The 22,094-nt window shown below is 40.9% G+C and overlaps 1 protein-coding gene and 1 pseudogene across 1 annotated transcript in view; both read right to left on the bottom strand.

The window, feature by feature from the left end:
- Window positions 1-22,094, bottom strand: part of LOC116974287 (PC3-like endoprotease variant B) — a 699,630-nt gene that overhangs the window by 91,428 nt on the left and 586,108 nt on the right. The window lies entirely within an intron of this gene.
- LOC116974757 lies at window positions 9,331-9,476 on the bottom strand (annotated as a pseudogene).

Here is a 22,094-nt window from a genome sequence, read left to right as displayed (position 1 = left end):
TATTGAAATTAGACAACATTACCATAATTCATGTTATATTTAATAGCACCATGGTTATAACCTTCAAGTTTCATTTATATAGGACAAACATTTTTGGCTTATTGGGGAAACAGTACTTTGTAATTAATTTAATTTGCATATATAAAGTGTGTCTAACGAGCAGCATGCACTGATATGCTGCATCTTAACATAATGAATATATTCTGTAACTTTCATGCGGATAGGCCTTACTGTTTTTGAGTTATAGAGGAAAATCTATTTTGTAATTAACCTAATTAGAATATGTAAATCGCACTAATTAGCACATTGTTAATATGTTCTCCCATGTAGCATACAAATGTGCCCTCTAAGTTTCACAAAGATAGTGCTCAAATTGTGCAGTTCCTGATTAAAATGTGGAAAACTTTATTTTGACAATTGTTCTGTTGAACAGAAAACATAAAGTCATAGCTTAGTTATTGTCCATATTTAAAAAAACAATTTCTTGTAGTTTAGTTTAATTTCACGTGTACCGAGGTACAGAGCATGCTGACTGGTTGCATCGTGGCTTGGTTTGGAAACTTGAGCGCCCTGGAGTGGAAAAGACTACAAAAAGTAGTAAACCCTGCCCAGTCTATTATCGGCTCTGACCTCCCTTCCATCGAGGGGATCTATCACAGTTGCTGCCTCAAAAAGGCTGGCAGTATCATCAAGGACCCACACCATCCGGGCCATACACTCATCTCCCCACTACCTTCAGGTAGAAGGTACAGGAGCCTGAAGACTACACGACCAGGTTCAGGAATAGCTACTTCCCCACAGCCATTAAACTCGGCTCGGACAAAACTCTGAACATTAAGAGCCCATAATCTGTTTATTTGCACTTTATCAGTTTATTTATTCATGTGTGTATATATTTATACAATGGTATGTGGTAACACTGATCTGTTCTGTATTCATGCCTACTATGTTCTGGTGTGCTAAAGCAAAGCAAGAATGTCATTGTCTTATCAGGAACACATGACAATAAACTCTCTTGAACTTGAACTCTTGAGGTATAAATATGTTACTGAATAAATGTTACCTTATGATTTAATTGTTTGACTCATGCTGTGCCTTTGGAAAATCCTAAACACATTCATTAAATTTACTGTGGTCCTTTGAAAAGAGTTGGAGTTTATAAAGATCAATATAATTCCTACTGAGAAATGTAAAACACTCAGTAAATCTTTAAACAACAACCATCGATAGAACTGTAGATTGACACAAAATGCTGGTAACTCAATGGGACAGGCAGCATCTCTGGAGAGAAGAAATGGGTGACGTTTCGGGTTGACACCCTTCTTCAGACTGTTAGGAGAAATCAATAAAACTGGTTGGGCTAAATGGCCTGTTTCTCTGCCATATACCCAATAACTTCCTATGTGAATCATATGTTTCCTATGCGAAACATAACATTATTGGACAATTGGATTGGACAAGCTAGATACAGGAAACATGTTCCCGATGTTGGGGGAGTCCAGAACCAGGGGCCACAGTTTAAAAATAAGGGGTAGGCCATTTAGAAATGAGATGAGGAAAAACTTTTTCACCTAGAGAGTGGTGAATCTGTGGAATTCTCTGCCTCAGAAGGCAATGCGGACCGATTCACTGGCTATTGCATTCAAAAGAGAGTTAGATAGACCTCTTAGGGCTAGCAGAATCAAGGAGTATGGGGAGAAGGCAGGCACGGGGTACTGATTGTGGATGATCAGCCATGATCACATTGAATGGTGGTGCTGGCTCGAAGGGCTGAAAGGCCTACTCCTGCACCTATTTTCTATGTATCTATGTATCTGACTACTGTCACTGTGGTTTGAGGGGGTTACAGTGTTCAATTTGACGTAATGCATTTGGTATAACGCATTATACCAGTGAACACATTTCAAAAGTACTTACTTGGTAGTAAAGTGCCTTGGGAGGAAGAGAGATCATGAATGGTGCTACTTTAATGCCACTTATTTTCCTTCATAAGGTCATAAGGTAAAGGGGTAATGGACTTCTCCATTTCCTTTTCAAGTTTTATTCGTTAAAATGTATGTTGGCGTGTTGATCATAGCAATCTCTTCAGGTATGTGCCCCATGCACATGTCAAACAATACATACCTGATACCCTCCAATGTTAATAGATTACACCCCCCAATTGTGATCTCCGTTGAAAATTGAACAGAAGATGTTTAAAATTCTCACTTTCCTATGTATATGGATTACCAGCTGATACCTTTTGTCATCTTTAGGTTTGGCTATTGCAGTTTTCTTTAGAGTGGTTTTTCACATTTCATCCTTTAAACTAGTTCATCTAAAGTTCTTAGAGAAAGTCCTGTCGAGATACAAGAAAATAAGCTCTTCAGACCACCAAGTCCACTTCAACTTTATTCTCTGGAGCGCAGAAGGTTAAGGGGGGACTTGATAGAGGTCTTTAAAATGATGAGAGGGATAGACAGAGTTGATGTGATCAAGCTTTTCCCTTTGAGAATAGGGAAGATTCAAACAAGAGGACATGACTTCAGAATTAAGGGACAGATGTTTAGGGGTAACATGAGGGGGAACTTCTTTACTCAGAGAGTGGTAGCGGTGTGGAATGAGCTTCCAGTGGAAGTGGTGGCGGCAGGTTCGTTGGTATCATTTAAAAATAAATTGGATAGGCATATGGATGAGAAGGGAATGGAGGGTTATGGTATGAGTGCAGGCAGGTGGGACTAAGGGAAAAAAGTTGTTCGGCACGGACTTGTAGGGCCGAGATGGCCTGTTTCCGTGCTGTAATTGTTATATGGTTATATGGTTAACTATCACCAATCCATTGACATTAATCCTACATTAATGACATCTTAAAAATTCTCCACACATTCTCACCAACTCCCTCCACATCCAACTGTTTACCTACACTCGAGTCCATGTACAGTGGCCAATTTACTTACCAACCTGTACATCTTTGGAATGTGTGTGAAATTTTCTGTGGTCACAGGGAGAACATGCAAACTCCGCACAGACAGAACTTAAAGTCAGAGTTGAACCTGGGTCTCTGGAGTTTAGAGGTAGTGGCTCCACCAGCTGCACCACACCATCTATACCCTAACTTTCACCCTTCCAGTCATCTAGGAACCTGGCACTCACTGATGTACATTGGTCCGAAGCCACAAATGTATCGCTTTTAAAATTCTCTGTTGTTTTCAATGGATTATCTTCCTCAGAAATCTCCTCCAGCCCACCAACCCGCTCAGCTCTCTTTAGCTACAAAGCTCTAGGCTCTTGCATATTCAACATTTTACAATTTGTCTATCAGCTCTGTAATTTTTTGCCCACCATTTTCTACCTTCAATATCTTCTCTCCTACTTTAAGTTGCTTGAGAAAACTAGCTTTTTGATTGAGGCATCTATTAAGATCACCTTTCCTTAATGCCCTTTCTGTCATTTGGTGTACGATTTTGCTTAAAATTTATACTGCAAACTGGCCTGGGATGATTTTGATTTTAGAGGTGCTAAACAAAATGAAGCTGTTTTTACATTTTCCACAACTTAAATATTAATTCAGAACTTTCTAACTCAAATATAGCCTGCTACTTCTTGATTAGTACAGGTGTAAGGGGTTATGGGGAGAAGGCAGGAGAATGGAATTGAGAGGGAAAGGTAGATCATCCATGACTGAATGGCAGAATAGACCTGATGGGCCAAATGGCCTAATTCTGCTCCTATAACTTGTGAACATGAACTGAGCTAAACCTATATGAAATCCATTATCATTTTAATCAAAGAGAGCCTTTTAAAAAGGTGGAGGGCTATTAAAAGCAATGAATATAATGAATATAAATAAAAGCACTGGGATGAAAGGTGATCAACATTCTAAAGAATGAAATTGAAGGTTTTACCCAAAAGTATTTAAAAACAAAGCAATTCAATAGCTTGCCTGAGTAAGACCTCCACTAGACTTGGTGGTCCCCATTCTCAGGCACATGGGAGGACCTGTATGATATAGCCCATCAAGTGTAGAAACAGTAAACTGCTGATGCTGGTTTATACCAAAGATTGAAGAAGGGTCCTGATCTGAAACGTCACCCATCCTTTTTTTCCAGAGACGCTGCCTGACCCGCCGAGTTACTCCAGGACTTTGTGTCTATCTTTGATATAGCCCACCCCTGATTATGGGAATACACTGGGAATATGAACTAATTAGTCACATATTTAATCTAAACGCTATATGGTCCAGCTATCATCTAACATAAGCCGATCCAAAACAATTTTGTTTACGAGAAGTTTTTTGTTACAATGTTGCCAATAAATTTATTTCAGACTTTGCTTTATGATGTGAAGCCAAGTTATACCAAGTGAATTTGATCATGATTGTTCCTATGTTTCCAAACAGCGTGGCTAAAATTATTTTGATTTGGCTTCACGCTCATAAAATGCTTTCTACCTGGTTACTGAATGGTTGCAAAGCTATAAGGGAGGCATGTTATAAAGACATGAATATCCATTTCTGAGCACCAAGAAATATGACTGCTATATCTTTGGGCAATAGTATTTTATGGTCAGGTATTGGGTGCATCCATAACATGTGTATACAAAGTGATAATCAGCATTGAACTGGATTAATAGAGAGATACAGCACAGGAAAAGGCCATCAGACTATCGAGTCTGTGCTTACCAGCAACAGCCATTTACATCAATCCTTCATTAATCTCTTTTTTTAAAGAAACATTATCCATCCAAAAAAATTAAGATAAGATTTAATTTTGCTGTCCAGTGTCCTTCCTGTGCCACGAAACACACTAAACTTTCCAAAATATTGATGCAATATGTGAAATTCTTTCCGTGGAGGTTTTGTTTACCTTGGATTGCAAACATAAGATTCGTAATTGAGGACATTGGAAGGCACTTATTTTTGCCAGCAGCATTTTAGTAATTAGTAGCCATTGTTTATTTCTTAAAGTAAGTGGATCATATCACAACTGGAGAACAAACCTATTCTCAGGAATAGTACTGATTTACGCCTTCAATAGCTAATCTAATATAACTGACATCATTAGTATTTTGAAGCCAGTCCCTGTGCACGGATAATGCATATATAAGGTACATTAATGAATTTGGAACAAGGGAAACTCATTCTATAGTAGTAAAGTTCTTCTGAAGTATATCTATTGTTTAATTAGGTAAATGTGGCAGCATTTATTTTATCTAATAAAATAAAAAAATAAAATTTGTGTCTAATACAATTTTACAAATATTGAAAAGTAATCATAAAATAGCATTTTTCAAAAAAATGTGTTGGTTAAGAGATAAATATTGTCTGGAACATAGGGAGACATTACATACAAACATAAGAATTAGGAGCAGGAGGAGCACTCTCAGGCCTGTTCTGCTGTGTAATTGGTTGGCGGCCATTAGGTATTGTTACCCTTTTGCCCCTGTCCCACTTAGGAAACCTGAACGGAAACATCTGGAGACTTTGCACCCAAGGTTTCCGTGCCGTTCCCGGAGATTCCCGGAGGTTTTTTACAGTCTCCCTACCTGCTTCCACTACCTGCAACCTCCGTCAACCACCTGCAACCTCCGGGAACCGCACGGAAACCTTGGGTGGGGCGCAAAGTCTCCAGAGGTTTCCGTTCAGGTTTCCGAAGTGGGACAGGGGCTTAACTTCACATTCCCAGCTACCCATGGTAACTATTCGCCCTCTTGCTTCACAAGGAATGAATCTACCTATCTCTGCCTTTATTAACTCAAAGATTCTGCTTCCACCGCCCTTTCAAGAAGCGAGCTTGAAAGACTCACCCCTGCCCTCACCCCCGAGAAGATCCTCATCTCATCCTTCCTTCCTATAAATTAATACTGCATACTGTCTTCCAAGTGGGGTCTCACCAATTCTCTGTAACTCTGAAGGGTAATTCACTACTTTTGTATTCAATTCCACTCATAATAAACAATTGCATTCTGTTGGCTTTCCGTATTAGTTATCGTTCAAGGACACTAGGTTTTGGTGAACCAAGCTCTAAGATGCACTGATTTCTCTGCATCACACTATAATCCTTCACCATTTAGATAATCTTTTCCCCTTTATGTTTTTTCCTGCCAAAATGGATAATATCACATTTTCACACATTGTATCCTACTTGCTATCTGTTCTTAGTTTAGTATATTGTCACATGTACCGAGGTACAGTGAAAAGCTTTTTGTTGCATGCTATCCAGTCTGCAGAATGACTACATAATTACAATCAAGCTATCCACAGTGTACAGATACGGGATGAAGGGAATAACGTTTAGTGCAAGATAAAGTCCAGTGAAGTCCGATTAAAGATAGTCCGAGGGTCTCCAATGAGTTAGATGGTAGGTCAGGACCACTCTCTAGTTAACCATATAACCATATAACAATTACAGCACGGAAACAGGCCATCTCGACCCTTCTAGTCCGTGCCGAACACATAATCTCCCCTAGTCCCATATACCTGCGCTCAGACCATAACCCTCCATTCCTTTCCCATCCATATAACTATCCAATTTATTTTTAAATGATAAAAACGAACCTGCCTCCACCACCTTCACTGGAAGCTCATTCCACACAGCTACCACTCTCTGAGTAAAGATGTTCCCCCTCATGTTACCCCTAAACTTCAGTCCCTTAATTCTCAAGTCATGTCCCCTTGTTTGAATCTTCCCTACTCTCAGTGGGAAAAGCTTTTCCACGTCAACTCTGTCTATCCCTCTCATCATTTTAAAAACCTCTATCAAGTCCCCCCTTAACCTTCTGCGCTCCAAAGAATAAAGCCCTAACTTGTTCAACCTTTCTCTGTAACTTAGTTGCTGAAACCCAGGCAACATTCTAGTAAATCTCCTCTGTACTCTCTCTATTTTGTTGACATCCTTCCTATAATTAGGCGACCAAAATTGTACACCATACTCCAGAATTGGCCTCACCAATGCCTTGTACAGTTTTAACATTACATCCCAACTTCTATACTCAATGCTCTGATTTATAAAGGCCAGCACACCAAAAGCTTTCTTTACCACCCTATCTACATGAGATTCCACTTTCAGGGAACTGTGCACAGTTATTCCCAGATCCCTCTGTTCACCTACATTCTTCAATTCCCTACCATTTACCATGTACGTCCTATTTTGATTTGTCCTGCCAAGATGTAGCACCTCACACTTATCAGCATTAAACTCCATCTGCCATCTTTCAGCCCACTCTTCCAACTGGCATAAATCTCTCTGTAGACTTTGAAACTCTACTTCATTACCCGCAACCCCACCTATCTTAGTATCATCTGCATACTTACTAATCCAATTTACCACGCCATCGTCCAGATCATTGATGTACATGACAAACAACAGTGGACCCAACACAGATCCCTGTGGCACCCCACTCGTCACTGGCCTCCAACCTGACAAACAACCATCCACCATTACTCTCTGGCATCTCCCATTCAGCCACTGTTGAATCCATCTTGCTACTGTTGAATGATAGCTAGCTATCATTATGACTTGACTATTATAGCTATGACTTGCTAGTTGGTGATAGGGTTGGTGATAGGATGGTTCTGATAACAGCTGTGAAGAAACTGTCCCTGAATCTGGAACTTATCTGGATTCATTTCAATGTCACTTATGTTTTTTTAATCTTAGTATTCCATCTATCTTTGCCTCTTACATTTCATGAGTATCGCCATGGGAACTTGTAATTTGACATAAATCAAATCTTACGTCGCTCATCTTGAGCTGGTATAGGCTCATTGGGTCAAATGACATGTCATTTACTGTTACCAATCTACAGTTCTAAAGAGACTGCATCTCCAAGTCCTGACTGCACTACCTCAGTCCTGCACTGAAACACAACACTAAAGTGTGGGCATATGGCTCTGAATGTGCCCTTATTCTTCTGATCAGGCAACTGTTACTACTTACTGTGGCTTACACTAAACATTGTGTTGTCAACAAGAAAGGATAACTCTATACAAAATAGTTAGCATCAGGAACTGATGTGACATTGCAACAGGTTTAGTTTAGAGATACAGTGTGGAAACAGGCCCTTCGGCCCACCAAGTCTGTGCCGACCAATGATCACCCGTACACCAGTTCCATGTTATCCCAGTTTCACATCCTACACATTAGGGGCAATTTACAGAAGCCAATTAACTTACAAACCTGCAAGTCTTTGGAATGTGGAAGGAAACCAGCACACCCCAAGAAAACCCACGGTCACAGGGAGAACGTACAAACTCCATACAGGCAGCACACGATTTCAGGATCGATCCCGGGTCTCTTGGCACTCTGCGTCATTGTACCGCCATTGTATTACAGTTCACAGTGTTTTTGAACAGAACCAACAAAGAATTTTCTTTGAGATTCCTGAATGGCATAAAGAACATCTATTATATAACCTTTAAAGGATATTGGATTTCCAAATAGTTTACATGGATCAATCTATAAACAAAATTGAAACAATATTTGGCTAATTTTAGTCTCTCGTTAAAAGTTTGTGGTGTCCAATAAATGTGCTGGAGATTATGATTGTCTCACCTTTTAACAAGCTTGTTGATTTTATAAAGCTATAAAATGGCTCAACAGAATTTTAAATTGTTGCAATTAGAATTGCCCGTCATATTACAACAAATTCAGGTAAATTTATTTTAGCAATGTTAAAGGAGACACGTCTCAGACTGTTGTGACTTTTGAAATATATTCTCCTATCTCCAATGGAATATTAAACAATTTAATGGCAAATATAATGTGAGTTAGGATGGCACGGGTGGCACAGTGGCAGAGTTGCTGCCTTACGGAGCCAGAGACAGGTTTGATCTTGACTGACTACAGGTGCTGTCTGTACGGAGTTTGTGCATTCTCCCTAGAACTGTGTGGATTTTCTCCGCGTGCTCTGGTTTTCGTCCGCATTTCAAAGACGTGCAGGTTTTTGGTTAATTAGCTTCTGTAAATTGTAAATTGTCGCAATTTAATTTTTTTAATTTCAAAATAGACTTTATTCAAGAAATAAATATATACAATACATGATCCTTACAAAACTCCATCCGGCATTCTCAGAGGCTATACATATGTGCAATACAGTTTCCCCAAATCACAATTTTACCACACACCATTGCCACTCATGTGGCCCACTGGCGTGAAATCCCTTCCCATATTTTGAAGGGCGTCTCCACCACATCCTGCCCCCCATGTCCAGCAGCGGAAGGAACCTAGACATAGTTCGTCCGAAAGGAATCCGAGTGTGCGGCACTGCAAGGCAGCAACTCTACCGCAACACCAGTGATCCTCCAGCTTCAATGGTGTTTGTGCGCATAAACTCTATTTTTTATTTTTAAATCAGGGGAGAGCACGAACGCAGTTCCCCACTGCCACAAATTTTGCTGTCGAGTATCCCGCATTTGGCGACATCGCAGGCGTCAGCACACCCAAAGTGTAATGGGATAGCCTCGTCCTGGGAGAACCTTTATTAATCTATTTATTTATTTATATATTTTTTACTTTGTTCGAGTAATATATATATACAATACATGATCCTTACAAAACTCTATCCGACATTCTCGGAGGCTATACATACATTCAATACAGTTTCCACAAATCACAATTTTACCCCACACCCTTGACACTCATGTGGCCGACTGGCGTGGAATCCCTTCCCTTATTTTGAGGGGCGTCTCCACCACACCCTGCCCCCCATGTCCAGCAGCGGAAGGACCCTAGACTGTGGTCCTCCCCCTCCGAGCCTTGGCGTTGGCTGCACTGAGATTCAGTGCATCCCTCAGCATGTACTCCTGCAGTCTGCAGCGGGCCAGTCGGCAACATTCCCCGACAGACATCTCGCTCCGCTGGGTGGTCAACAACGCTCGGGCAGACCAAAGAGCGTCTTTAACAGAGTTGATGACCTTCCAGCAGCACTCGATGTCCGTCTCTGAATGAGTTCCTGGGAACAGTCTGTAAATCACAGAGTCCTCTGTGATGCAGTTGTGCGGAATAAACCGTAACAGGGACCCTTGCAGACCTCTCCAGACCCTCTTTGCGAATCCACACTCTCCAAAGAGGTGAGCAACCGTCTCCTCTCCACAGCAGCCATCCCGAGGGCAGCATGCGCTGGTAGTGAGGTTCCGACGGTGTAGGATGGATTTGACTGGGAGGGCTCCCCTCACCGCCAGCCAAGCCAGGTCTTGGTGCTTGTTGGTGAGTTCTGGTGATGAGGCATTGGATCCATTGAGTCCTTTCCCTGCAGTGCCTGCAGGTCGTTCATGCTGACCACTGCCCGATGGACTTGTGATCAAAGGTGTTGGTCCGGAAGAACCTTTCCATGAATGACAGATGGTGTGGCAATGTCCAGCTGACTGACACATTGCATGGCAGCTGCTCCAGGCCCATCCTTCGCAACACCGGGGACAGGTAGAACCTCAGCAGGTAGTGACACTTGGTGCCCACGTGCCTTGGCTCTACGCTCTGCCTGATGCAGCCACACACGAAGAGTGAGGGCGACGTTGGACATGCTTTTACCCCCGGTGTCTGCCGACTTGTGCATTGTGGCCCGTCGCACCCGGTCCATCCTCGACCCCCAGATGAATTGGAAGATGGCCCGGGTGATCCCTGTGGCATAGGAGGGAGGGACAGGCCACACTTGCGCCAAGTACCACAGCCCCAAGAGCACCTCACACCTGATGACCACATTTTTTCCCATTAGGGAGAGGGAGCAATGCTCCCTCTCCATAACGCAAGTGTATAGGATAGTGTTAGTGTACGGGGTGATTGCTGGTCGGCGCATATTTGGTGGGCTGAAGGGCCTGTTTCCACGCTGTAACTGTAAAGTCATACAATGTATGGGTCATATAGTATGATTACATATTGCAAGGATTTTGTTGAAATTTTGAACTGTTTTTGCAGCAATTATAAAAGGAGCTGCTTAACCTTTTCAAAGATTTGGCGTCCTTCCGACATTGACCTCTGAAGGGTGCCTTTAATGGCTATTATGCAAAATCAGGTCTGCATAAGATTCTTAAATAGTTACCATTAACATTTCCAGATGATCCCATTTAAGATAAATATGCCCATTGTATTGAACCTGTTTAATACGGTGACAATGAAGAAGGGTTTCGGCCCGAAACGTCGCCTATTTCCTTCGCTCCATAGATGCTGCTGCACCCGCTGAGTTTCCCCAGCAATTTTGTGTACCTTTAATACGGTGACAATGTTCTGTTCATATGTGCAATTGACCTATTTTTAGAACTTCTTCAATGTAAAATACAAAATACAGCCAGTTGCCACCAATTTATCTGCCAAACATTCTGTTTGACCATAATTTAGTAAAGCATACCAGGTAACAGCTATGTTATATGTAATCCACATATAACATACAGGGTGGCACAGTGGCGCAATGGTAGAGTTGCTTCCTTATAGTGCCAGAGACCCAGGTTCAATCCTGACTAGAGGTGCTTTCTGTACGGAGTTTGTACGTTCGCCCTGTGACCGTGTGGGTTTTCTTTGGGTCCTCCGGTTTCGTCCCACACTCCAAAGACATACAGGTTTGTAGCTTAATTGCCTTTGTTAAAAATTATTGTAAATTGTCCCCAGTGCATAGAATAGTGCTACTGTATGTGGTGATCGCTGGTCAGTGCAGACTCGGTGGGCTGAAGTGTCTGTTTCTGTGGTGAATCTCTAAAGTCTAAAGTAAATCCTTCTTTGTTGGCCCTGTTACTTACACAGACGCCCACACAACTTAAAGTAAGACAAGCCATATTCTCGTGGAATATCAAACATATTTAATAATGCATCTCCATCATGTTTTGGTAAATCATCTACTGTTCTGCTCGTAAGTAAATTTGAACAATAAATGGTTGAGAATAATTTATTTAAAATTGAACAAACTATTTCCCCCCAAAAAATCTGGAACTGAAAAATAAACAACAATATTTGAACTATGTGGATAAGGAACTGATCTGCATTCATGGTCATTCACAACTGACCAATGTGGCAATTTTATTTTGTGCTACAGTATCTGATGTTAAAAAACAATTCCAAAGGATTTTTTTCTCACCTTCCCTGCTTTATAAAATTAGGCAATTTAAAATAATTGTGGAAATAAGGAGATTATATTTGATGATTCGCGTTTTTTTTAAAAACGATGAAAAACTCTGACCAAACATCTGTATAGAGTACACTTTTTCGCACTGAGCTGTTTCAAAGCTCAATTGTGCATTTTGCAGATAAAGTGAGAAACTACTGGAGGCTGTATTGTAAGCAGTGGTTGCCATGGCAACCCCAGTTTCGAGAGCTGGTTCTCCATTACCACTTAATTTAGGTTTCCTAATTGCATTCCACTGAATCAGTAGCGACAATATCTGCAGAGCTAAACTGCATGCCCAGTCTAGCACAAACCTCTTTGAAACAGGCTTTTTGAAAGGAGCTATAAAAACCCAGCATGAGGCACAGTGTATGAGAAACCTGTAGCTTGGATGTGCTACAGACTGCTTTCCCATCCTCAGGAAGTTCAGCTGCACCACTTCAATCTGCGAGTTCATCTTACATAAAGATCATAAAGAACGGCCATGTGGAAACTTGCCTCTGGACTGACATTTCTGTGTAAAATACATCTAATTGTATGCAACGCACAGTGTCATAGCCATCCTATTTCACCACACATCAGCAGGTAGTCAGGAGAAGGCTATGGCTTCCCTTGAACTGTCCTTGTCCCATAATACAAGAAAGAACAATATGCTCACAGCTTAAATTATTTGCGACTGTTCAGCTGTGCGTTGAGCGACCGTCCGTACGTGACCCAAAGAGAGTCTCGTCAGAACCACTAGACATAAAAGCATTCCAATTATCGACCACGTTGCTTTAATAGAGGAGGCAACTAATATGATAGCGAAAGTGATTCTGCCAGCAAGGAGCTCTTTGTAGCTGTCAGATTAACACTTGAGCCAAATTCTTGTAATTCAGTCACATTATATTACTGGTTGCAAATAAACAATGAGGCCATTCTGAACGTAATATACAATGTTCATTTCCCATGCATTTCATGTCCGAAGCTATTCTAATTTTAGGAATGTTGATTATTTTTCAATTAAAAAAGATTAGACTGGATGGGAGAGATTCCTGCTTATGAACATTATATAATAATTCCAGATAATCATTTGAGGTAGGCTGGTCTAATATAAATATAAATATTTATTTTAAGATTTAAATTATTCAAAAATGCAGTGCCAGGTTTTCAGCTATTACCTTCCAGTAACAGTCAATTCCCTTCAAACAGGTAGATTATTTAAATAGAACGCACTTGACAGAAACCAACTCAGTGCTGGTTCTTTGGACACTACACTGAACAATTGGCATTGAATTAACTCAATTTTAGAACTAATAATGATAATTCTGAAGAAGGTTCTCGACCTGAAACGTCACCTATTCCTTTTCTCCAGAGATGCTAACCGTTGAGTTACTCCAGCCTTTTGTGTCTATCTTCGGTGTCAACCAGCATCTGCAGTTGCTTCCTACACAAAGATAATTCTATATTAATTATAGATTGTGTTTGTTTTACTTATCCTGCTGATTAAGAGGCCACACAGCGGTCACATATCACAACTAGTGGGCATATCTGATAGAGGGAAAGCATAATTTGTCTGCTTCTCTCATAGGAAGTGATAAAGTGGGTGATGTTCTGCGATTATATTTAGTGGGAGACAACCTCAAATGCGTTCAAATATTTTACACGCCGACATAGCAGGAAATGTGACTCCAACTGCACAACTCAATTTTAATCCTGTTACCGTGCAATGCAAAGGAAATAACTCTCAAGCGGAATTTGAAGTTTAAAGTGTACAGTTGTTACCAATGAATACAGATAAGAATATGAGTTTTAAATGTGCTTCAAGATGAAATGCACTGTGGTGAAACCATTTAAAAATTACTGAACAAATAATCGTAGTTTAGATTTTTTTTTCTGAACATAAAATCAATTTTTATTTCCTGCACTGCGTGTTTGACACTTTTACTGCTTCTGGGTTTCAAATGCATTGAACTACTACCAAGGTCTAATTATAGAAAATTGTGACTGAAGACTGGTTTCTTAATAAGATGTAAATAATAGAGCATTGTTTTTATGTGCTGAAAATGTCTTTAGGGTAAAATGGTACTAAACTTTCAATAACATTATTTGTGAGCTTTAAGTCTTTGGCAATGCAAATGAATTATTTCATGATCTGAACCTGGATAAAAATGTAGTCTTTTTCATGGTGGATGTTAGCAATCCTTGAACAGAACTCTTTACCTACAATGTAGGGAGTGGATGAGAAAATGAGATACATTGAACTAGTGTGAATGGGTGATCAATGGACTCGTTGGGCCGATAGGCCTGTTTCCATCGTAGATAGACGCAAAATACTGGAGTAACTCAGCAGGTCGGGCAGCATCTCTGGAGAAAAGGAATAGGTGCCGTTTCGGGTCAGAACCTTTCTTCTCATCCAGCATCTGCAAGAGATGCTGCCTGACCAGCGGAGTTACATAGAAACATAGAAACATAGAAAATAGGTGCAGGAGTAGGCCATTCGGCCCTTCGAGCCTGCACCGCCATTCAATATGATCATGGCTGATCATCCAACTCAGTATCCTGTACCTGCCTTCTCTCCATACCCCCTGATCCCTTTAGCCACAAAGGCCACATCTAACTCCCTCTTAAATATAGCCAATGAACTGGCCTCAACTACCTTCTGTGGCAGAGAATTCCAGAGATTCACCACTCTCTGTGTGAAAAATGTTTTCCTCATCTCGGTCCTAAAAGATTTCCCCCTTATCCTTAAACTGTGACCCCTTGTTCTGGACTTCCCCAACATCGGGAACAATCTTCCTGCATCTAGCCTGTTCAACCCCTTAAGAATTTTGTAAGTTTCTATAAGATCCCCCCTCAATCTTCTAAATTCTAGCGAGTACAAGCCGAGTCTATCCAGTCTTTCTTCATATGAAAGTCCTGACATCCCAGGAATCAGTCTGGTGAACCTTCTCTGTACTCCCTCTATGGCAAGAATGTCTTTCCTCAGATTAGGAGACCAAAATTGTACGCAATACTCCTGGTGTGGTCTCAGGAGACCACTGTACAACTGCAGTAGAACCTCCCTGCTCCTATACACAAATCCTTTACTCCAGCATTTTTTGTTTATCTTCAGTACAAAACAAGCATCTGCAGGGAAGAAGTGTTCCAACCTGAAATGTCACCTATTCCTTTTCTCCAGAGATGCTGCCTGACCCGCTGAGTTACATCAGCATTTTGTGAATGTCCGGTATAAATCAGCATCTGCAGTTCCTTCCCACCTATTTTGTCTGCTCATCTGCAAAATTCCATGGTATGCCTACTTAAAAAATTTCTCCTCTTCTCTCCGATGGGAGTTCTATAACACCCTCTCTCACTGCTCGCCCTCTGTGATAGGAAGAAAGGTCCAGAGGTGGTTTACAAGAATGATTCCAGGAATGAGTGGGTTAGCATATGATGAGCTTTTGACAGCACTGGGCCTCTACTCACTGGAGTTTAGAAGGTTGAGGGGGGACCTCATTGGAACTTACAGAATAGTGAAAGGCCTGAATAGAGTGGATGTGGAAAGGATGTTTCCACTGGTGGGAGAGTGTAGGACCAGAGGTCATAGCCTCAGAATTAAAGGTCTCTCTTTTAGAAAGGAGGTGAGGAGGAACTTCTTTTGTCAGAGGGTAGTTAATCTGCGGAACTCATTGCCACAGAGAGCTGTGGAGGCCAAGTCAGTGGATATTTTTAAGGCAGAGATAGATAAATTCTTGATTAGAACAGGTGTCAAGGGTTATGGGGAGAAGACAGGAAAATGGGATTAGGAGGCAGAGATCAGTCATGAGTGAATGGCAGAGTGGACTCGATGGGCCAAATAGCCTAATTCTACTCCTATAACTTATGAACATGACTCAAAACATCACCTTTTTCTTTTCTCCAGAGATGCTGCCTGACCCATTGAGTTACTCCAGCATTTTATGTCTGTCTTCGGTATTAACCAGCTTCTGCAGTTCCTTCTCGCACGGGTCTATTTCTATGTTGCATCTCAAAACTAGACTAAATCACGTTCCGATATCTGTGAGTTTCTGATATGCCTCATTTAGTATACAGACACTTCACTGATCAGAGTATCTTCAAACATTTACAATGCCAGTAACCAATCACAACAACATGTTCGAGAGACCTTGAAGCAGGATCAAATATAAAATGAAAGACAGCTCATTGATTCACAAAACAGAAATCTAATTGAAAAGTAAGGATTGCATTGTTTGTTTAAATAATTCTCAATACTTGTGCATGCTTGTACATCATCAAATATTCTTAGGGCTTTGTTAGCTGAGATCAACACTCAGATGTTATTTGTAGGAATTAATTCTGGAGTATAAGCATCGTCATTTTAGTTATTGATACTTAGATTGTTAATGTATGTCTCGAAGATCACCAAAGGGAACTAGTTTAGCAAGTCACTTGTTATTTGTAAAATAACGATAAAATTGTGATATCAAAGTCATTCTGCATATTCAGCGATGTGTATCTGAGCTCACAATTATTGTGGCAGTGTTTGTTTACAGTTGTTTGATGTATTCTGTTTTTTTATTATTACTCATTAAATGGTTTTCATTAAAAGCATGGTAGCCCATATTTACTTGTATCCAATTGTTACACAAAGCCTTTACAAATATTTACTTCTCGTGAGACACGATGGGACACATAATGAACAGTTTGCTGCTTATTCAAGTAAAAAATTGGTTTTGTACTGATGTTCCATTGCTTTGTAGTTTGTTTTGTAGCTTTACACATTTTATATCAATGAATTCACACTTCAAAGGAAATGAGCACTCATGGATAGTCGAGCAAGCTGAGTAAATTCCATGCATGAGTAGTAACTGCATACAAATATGCAAAAAAAAATCCCTTATCATGGTACAGTGCTAGGTACCGATTAATATGAATACAAATCTAAGAAAGACAAGAAAATAAAAGTGGACAAGCTTGGGTGAGACTAAATCTTTGGCTCAAAACTGCTGCTTACTTTTTTCTTTAACTTTCAATCAATATTATCTACCCAACAATATGTACCTTCTCATGCCTTTAGTTTCCCTCTCCCTGACTCTCAGTCTGATGAAGGGTCTCGACCCAAAACGTCGCATATTCCTTTTCTCCATAGATGCTGCCTGATCCGCTGAGTTACTCCAGCATTTTGTGTCTATCATCTATCTGTCACGCAGGAATTGAGCTAGTTTTCATTGAGGACTTTTGATTAACTATCATAGAATGCTCAAAAGATAAATAAGGCACAGTAGCTTAAAATTCAGGTGGAAATGTAAGACTCTCAATGAATGTCCCAAAGGCAACTTTAACAAACCATTGCATACAAATCTTAATTTAAGACTCATTTGTGATTGTGTTTTAACCATTCTCAGTTCAGTCACTAGAAAGAATGGTTCACTGCAAGATGTACCTTCTGTTGATTGATTAATAGACAGCAGCATTTGGAGGAATAACCAAGAAGTTCTTGTTTTAATTGCTTTTCCCTATCAACTGAAAGAACTAGTGTCCACAAGGTTTACGTTGGGACAAAATTGGCAAAAAGAGGAATATTCCCAAAGAAAGAAATTAAACTAAGGGCCTTAGCCAAGCTCATGTCTGTGAAATTGAAGCTGATGAGATAGAAACCTGGGCTGTGGAAGAGACATGGAGTGAAAATAGGTAGCCATTTTATATGCCTTTTTCTGAGAAAAGACTCAATATAAGATATTAGGATGGTATATAAAATCAAAGGGAAAGTAGGCCATTCAGCCCCTTGATCCTATTAAGGTTCAGGATTAGGGGCAGCACAGTGGCGCAGTGGTAGAGATGTTGCCTTACAGTGCCAGAAACCCGGGTTCGATCCTGACCATGGGCGCTGTCTGTACGGATTTTGTACTTTCTCCCTGTAACCTGCATGGGTTTTCTCCGGGTGCTCCCACGCTCCAAAGACGTACAGGTTTGTAGGTTAATTGGCTTTGGTAAAATTGTAAATTGTGCCAATTGTTAGCTTGTAGGATAGTGTTAGTGTGTGGAAATCGCTGGTCGGCATGGACTTGGGCTGAAGGGCTGTTTCCATGCTGTATCTCTAAACTAAAAAAACCAAACTAAATTAGGTTTATTATTGTCACATGTACTGAGGTATAGTGGAAAGTTTTATTTTACACGGCATCCAATCAAATCAGAAAATATTATACATAAGTATGATCAAGGCAAACTCAAGTACAATAGGGGAAGATACAAAGGGGAAGATACAAAATGCAGAGTGCAGGTTAGATCCAGGCAAAGGACATTAGCATTCTATTTCATGCAAAGGACTCAAACCACCCTTTCTCACATTTTCTCAAGACACAGCCGGCCATTCAACCCATTTAGCCAGCCCCCACAGCAATTTCATTCTCCAATTACTGCCTAGAAACCTAGCCTCTATCAAGCGGCCATCAACTTCTCCCAATTCTCTTACCACCCACCAGCACCAGAGATAGTTTACAGCAGCCATTTAATTCACCAGCCAGCACATCTTTGACGTGTGGGAGGAAATGCAACACCCAGAGGAAACCCAAACGCAAAACATATAAATTCCACAAAGACAACACCAAAGAATGTTACTGGATAGAGTGCACTTTAAAGATATTGTCAGCTGATGCCTCAGCTGAAGATATGTTCGGCATCCCAATATTATTTTACAAATGAAATAGTGCAATCAACAGAAAAGCTCCTCCAAGTGTTACCCTTTCAATCTTTCCGAACTTTACGTCTTTGGAATATGGGAGGAAACCAGAGCTCCCGGTGAAAACCCATGCTGGTCACTGGGACAACGTACAAACTCCATACAAACAGCACCCATAGTCAGGATTGAACCTGGGTCTCTGGCACTGAAAGGCAGTCTGCTGCCACCATACTGCACTAATGCTTAGTCCTATGCTTAGATGATACACACCATAAAATAGGTTATGCTACCAACAAGAGGAACTCATAATTGACAGCCCAAGTACAAAGTGCTAACTCAAAGTGCTTCAAAGTGAAACAGTTGAATGCTAGCCATTGTTTACCTTTTTGACTATCCTTCCACTCTACTTAATATAAATTCTTCAAGTTCTTTAGTCACATTCAACCGAGGTTTGATATATAGTTTGATTTATTTTTAGCAACAATCCAGGAATAGCGTGATTAGGTGTTGCCCGACTAAACCAAACGTCAAGAACCCGAGGGCTAGATGCAGCATGGAAACAGGCCCATCAAATTCTTGCCGGACCATTAATTAAACTATTGTTCAATTAACCTAGAAACCTGCATGTTGTCGGGATGTTGATGATTGTGAATTAGTTTATGGGTGAAATGAAAAACTAAGTATATCTAAATTAGTAACTACTTTTTCATTTCACCCATAAACAAATTCACAATCTTCAGTGTGTCTACCTGTGTCTGGAACCTTTTTACAGAAAGGTCAGAGATGTTTCTTTAATTTTAAATCCTTCCAAGGATGCAGCATAGCGGTGCAGTAGGAGAGTTGCTGCCTTACAGCACCAGAGACCCGGGTTCGATCCTGACTACGGCTACTGTCTGAATGGATTTTGTACATTCTCCCTGTGACCGCGTGGGTTTTCTCCAGGTACTTCGGTTTCCGTGCACATACCAAAGACGCACAGGCTTGTAGGTTAATTGGCTTTGGTAAAATTGTAAATTGTCCCTAGTGTGTAGGCTAGTGCTAGTGTATGGGGTATCACCGGTTGGTGCGGACTCGGTGGGCCGAAGGGCCTGTTTCCGCACTGTATCTCTAAAAGTTTAAAGTCTAAAGATGCAATTTGTATTAATTAGTATGCTGGTCAATTAGTGTATTTTGGAAATTTCACCATGACGCTTTTTCTGTTTAGAAACAGTTTGGGTTTAAAATTCTGATGACCACGTATTGAAATGAATATTCTGCAAAAGATAATTGTATCCGATACAAATTTTGCTCTCATTTACTCTGATAAAACTTTGAACTGATATACAGACAAGTACAGAAACTAATCACCTTCACTTCGTACTGAATACAAGGCTTAGCTCAGATCATTAGCTCATTCTGTTTCACTGCCTAAGTTTAAAGGCTATATTGCCTTTAATTATGTGCTGTAAAAGAAGAAGCCTTGTATGTCCAACAGCCTGTTAAAGTTCTGTACATAAAGAGTAGCAATAATTCTTCTCAATGTAAAACCTTCCTGGGGTGCAATAAAACATTGTGCAATTATAGTTGGCCAGTAGTCAGTTCCAGGTCTGATTAACATGGCTTTCCTATGAAGACTGGAGATATCACTGTGTGTGGTAAAGAGAGCTCAGCCACAGTTAGTAGATTTAAAAAGTCATGGAGATAAGAGAGCTAACCCACCTTACACCAGTGGGTGAAATACTTCACCAACCATAAACTTCCATTCTATTGCATTTTAGTGGAGAATGTATGGAGTCTGTATGTTCTCCCTGTGACCATGTGGGCTTTCTTCGGGTGCTCCGGTTTCCACCCACATTCCAAAACGTGCAGGTTTGTACGTTAATTGGCTTTGGTTATTTGTCTGTGGTGTAGGATAGAACTAGGGTGAATGGGTGATAGCTGGTTGGTGCGGACATGGTGGGCTGAAGGGTCTGTTTCCATGCTGTTTCTTTAAACTAAACTAAAATACGCTACATTATTCTACTAAGATATTAAGGACACTGAATGAAAGAAGCCCATTTGGTGACTAAATAATAGATAGAGTAGAGAGGAAGATTTCGAGTGCAGAATATAGTTCTCAGCAGTGCAGCACATCAGTTCCATAGACAAAGTGCAATATACTCAATGGGGTAGAAGTAAATTGAACAATACCTCAGCTTATGGAAGGACTGTTCAGAAACCTGATAATGGAGGGGAAGAAGCTGTTCCTCAGTCTGGTGGTGTGTACTTTCAAGCTTCTGTATCTTCTGTCTCTGCCAGACAGGAGCAGGGAGAAGATGGAATAACCAAGGTGGGATGTCTTTGATTAAGTTGGCTGCTTTTCCAAGGCAACATGATGCAAATGGAGTCAATTGCTGCAATGAAACCTACAACACCAGATTCAGAGTGGCATCTCCTATTGATCTATTGCAAATTCTCAAAGCTTGCGAAGAAGCAACGTTGTTACTGAATAAATGGATGAGGTAATGATGATAGGGTTCAAGTGTTTTTTCCCAGGGAAGATGGGGACTTGGTCAGGCTGGTGAAGATTCAGGAGGCCATGACTATCCTTTATAAATATAGACAAGGGTGTCTGGCAGAGAGCCATTAGGTCTCATTAAGTATGGTTGCTGAATTCCGGTGCTTTGGAGAATTTGATTGCAGACGTCCTTGTGGCACTCTGCATGCCCCCATGTACTGAAGGAAATACAGTTTAATACCTGTTGCCTTATGCCCCTGGAGACTTTGCGCCCCACTCAAGGTTTCCGTGCGGTTCCCGGAGGTTTTTGTCAGTCTCCCTACCTGCTTCCACTACTTGCAACCTCCGGCAACCACCTGCAACCTCCGGGAACCGGACGGAAACCTTGGGTGGGGCGCAATGTCTCCAGAGGTTTCCGTTCAGGTTTCCTAAGTGGGACAGGGGCATAAGAGTCACAAAGTCATACAATGTGGAAACTGGCCCTTCAGCCCAACTTGCCCACACCGACCACCATGTCCTATCTACACTAGTCCCATCTGCCTGCATTTGGCCAAATAACCCTCTAAATCTGTCCTATCCATGTACCTGTCTGAACATTCATAACAAGAGGATTTCAGTATAGGAGTAAAGAGGTTCTTCTTCAGTAGTATAGGGCTCTGGTGAGACCACATCTAGAGTATTGTGTACAGTTTTGGTCTCCTAATTTGAGGAAGGACATCCTTGTGATTGAGGCAGTGCAGCGTAGGTTCACGAGATTGATCCCTGGGATGGCGGGACTGTCATATGAGGAAAGATTGAAAAGACTGGGCTTGTATTCACTGGAGTTTAGAAGGATGAGGGGGTATTTTTATAGAAACATATAAAATTATAAAAGGACTGGACAAGTTAGGTGCAGGAAAAATGTTCCCAATG

The sequence above is a fragment of the Amblyraja radiata genome, chromosome 6 (assembly GCF_010909765.2).
Source record: "Amblyraja radiata isolate CabotCenter1 chromosome 6, sAmbRad1.1.pri, whole genome shotgun sequence".
Taxonomy (NCBI): Eukaryota; Metazoa; Chordata; class Chondrichthyes; order Rajiformes; family Rajidae; genus Amblyraja; species Amblyraja radiata.
The sequence above is the reverse complement of the archived record's forward strand: the minus strand, read 5'-3'. Positions and strand labels throughout refer to the sequence as shown.